This window comes from Haemaphysalis longicornis, unplaced genomic scaffold (genome assembly GCF_048455015.1).
Source record: "Haemaphysalis longicornis isolate Haplotype H1 unplaced genomic scaffold, Haemaphysalis longicornis Haplotype H1 scaffold_2, whole genome shotgun sequence".
In the NCBI taxonomy this organism is placed as follows: domain Eukaryota; kingdom Metazoa; phylum Arthropoda; class Arachnida; order Ixodida; family Ixodidae; genus Haemaphysalis; species Haemaphysalis longicornis.
Window position 1 is genome coordinate 71,583,795 of NW_027526295.1, and position 2,895 is coordinate 71,586,689.

Consider the following 2,895-nt stretch of genomic DNA (forward strand, 5'->3'; position numbering starts at 1 on the left):
TGCGTGTAGGGGACGGCAGCGCGGTTTTGCCTGTATTCTTCAGGAACCCTTTCGGGGGAGGCAACTGAAGCCCGCAATTGTTGCGTCCTCACAAGCTTTGAAGGGTAGCCGTTGCTGCGAAGGTCCTTCCTCACCACGGCTAGCTCTTGCTTGCACAGACCAGGCTCAGAGCAGATTCGTGATGCGCGTGAGAAGAGTGCAGCGGCGACAGAGCGTTTTTGGCCTATAGGATGCGCAGAGTCGAACCCCAGGTATACCCGTGTGGGTCGGCTTTCGATACACACTGGTTGTAAATCCTTTGGCCGACCATCTCACAAGTATGTCGAGGAAGGCGATCTGTCCATTATTTTCTTGTTCCGTGGTGAACTGGATGCTTGGAACACAAGAGTTTAGATGCTCAAATAAAGGCATTACGTCTCGGCGGTGGATCACACAAAAACAGTCGTCTACGTAGCAGACAAAGATCTTGGGGCCGTCTTGTACGAGCATAGCGCAGAATTTTCTATAGCCTCTAAGGCAATATTCGCACAGACTACTGAAATGGAAGCTCACATCGCTGTTCGAAACCGCTGCTTGTAATAGTGTCCGCTGAAAACAAAATATGTGTTCTGCAGGCCAAATTCCAGGAGACGATATAAGTCTTGCGTCTCAATTGTCGACCATGAAGGCCGAGATACATCGTTCTCGAGTAGATTCTTGCAACTCTGGACCGCGTAATTTTGCCTGGAATTTGGCCTGCAGAACACGTTTTGCTTTCAATGTACAATGTTACAAGCAGCGGTTTGGAACAGTGATGGGAGCTTCCGTTTCAGCAGTCTGTGCGAATATTGCCTTAGAGGCTCTAGAAAATTCTGCGCTATGCTTGTACAAGACGGCCCCAAGATTTTTGTCTGCTACGTAGACGACTGTTTTTGTGTGATCCACCGCCGAGACGTAATGCCTTTAATTGAGCATCTAAACTCTTGTGTTCCAAGCATCCAGTTTACCATGGAACAGGAAAATAATGGACAGATCGCCTTCCTCGACGTACTTCTGAAACGGTCGGCCAAAGGATTTACAACCAGTGTCTATCGAAAGCCGACCCACACGGGTAGATACCTGGGGTTCGACTATAGGTCAAAAACGCTCCGCCACCGCTGCACTCTTCTCACGCGCATCACGAATCTGCTCTGAGCCTGGTCTACGCAAGCAAGAGCTAGCCGTGGTAAGGAAGGACCTTCGCAGCAACGGCTACCTTTCAAAGCTTGTGAGGACGCAACAATGTCGGGCTTCAGTTGCTCCTCCGAAAGGGTTCCTCAAGAAGACAGGCAAAAACGCACTGCCGTCCCCTACACGCAAGGCATCAGTGAAGCTCTTGCAATTGTGTTTGGCACATATGGCATTAAAATTGCACACGTGCCAACGAACAGGCTTAAGCAGAAGCTGGTATGCGTGAAGGACCCTTTAGAAAAATCAAGATTCCCCGGAGTTGCCTACAAAATTCCATGCAAGGATTGCAACGCATCCTACATAGGGGAAACTGGAAATTTTTAAAAGAAGAATTCAATAGCACCAGAACGAAGTCAAAAAAGGCAATGCAAGCTGAAATGCCTTGGCGGATCATCACCTGGCTACTGACCATGTCATCGATTGGGATTCCGCATGCATAATCGCATCAGAGAAGCGCCTGTCGACACGACTACTTTTAGAATCAGTGCATATTCAACCAACTAAAAACACGATTAACCGGTCGCGGGGTAATCTCCCCAAGATATACATGCGCACTCTGCGACACCGAACCTATAAATAATCGCGACCTTTCACCCCCCTTTCATTGTGATCAAGGGACCAGTAGGGGCCCCAAAACGTCTTTATTTGTTTATTTGTTTTTGACCAGGCGAGTGCCTGCTTGTATTTCATCAACACCGAACTAACCCGCCTGAATCACCACTTTATAGACATTGAGCAATTCTTTGAATTGGTTTATTGTAGCAAGCTGTCTTGTTTATTTCCTTATTTTTTTGGCATTTCCTGTCTCATTTGAAATTGGGAGACCAGATAGCTTTTACTACGGGTCATGCACTGGTGAGAACAAATAATTGATTTCACTTTAAACAATTTTCAGTTCTGTTTTATTGCTCACCAGCCAATGACCTGAAATATCAGAGGCTCTTAAAACATATGCTGGCATTTCTTTCCTGCACTGTAGTACAACTAATCATGACTTTTATTATATTTTGAACACATATTGTAATATTTAGAAAGTATTCAGCTGAACGAAAATGTTATTTCAGAAGCATGCGCAATCAACAAGGCCTCAATGACTCTCACCACATGGTTCACTTGTTTCTGTCACAAATAACCTGATTGCAGCCACATTCCACCCAAGACGAAGGTAACATACCCTCTGGGATGATGAATATTTAAAATGCCTTACGAGTAAGTGCTCAGCACATGAAATTGTGGCATTAAAATTAAAACAGAAGATCCCTCTGCGGCATCCTTCACTTGGGGCAGCGCTTGATCACAAACTTCGAGAAGCTGAAAAATGCTCCATGCGCCGCTCCAGCCAGCAGAAACAATGCAGGACGCAAGTTGGTAGGTGGACCGTTGGCATCCTGCGATTGTGAAGATTTTTATTTAGTAGATGCTCTTCTTTTTGTACCACTGTTTATCTCTCCTTTAAAAAGCAGCTGAACTCCTGCAGGTTCTACGAATCATACAAGCATAATAAAATGCAGCAATGCCGAACAATTGGCAGGGTTACCTCAATTTTTCTTTTCTAGGAATGAAAACAATGTAGGTAATCTATGCACAACTACAATCAAACCTTTCAATTTTTACCTACTTCACTCCTAACAAGCACACATACACGTTAGACATGTGAGCAAGCTGCTAAATTAATGCCCACAAACT

General features: G+C 45.3%; 1 long non-coding RNA gene across 1 annotated transcript in view; it reads right to left on the reverse strand.

Moving 5' to 3' along the window:
- Positions 1-1,599: 1,599 nt before the first annotated feature.
- Positions 1,600-2,895, reverse strand: part of LOC144167183 (uncharacterized) — a 6,985-nt gene continuing 5,689 nt past the window's right edge. The window contains exon 3 of the long non-coding RNA XR_013321876.1: positions 1,600-2,597. This is a non-coding gene — a long non-coding RNA (uncharacterized LOC144167183). The remainder of the gene's footprint in view (positions 2,598-2,895) is intronic.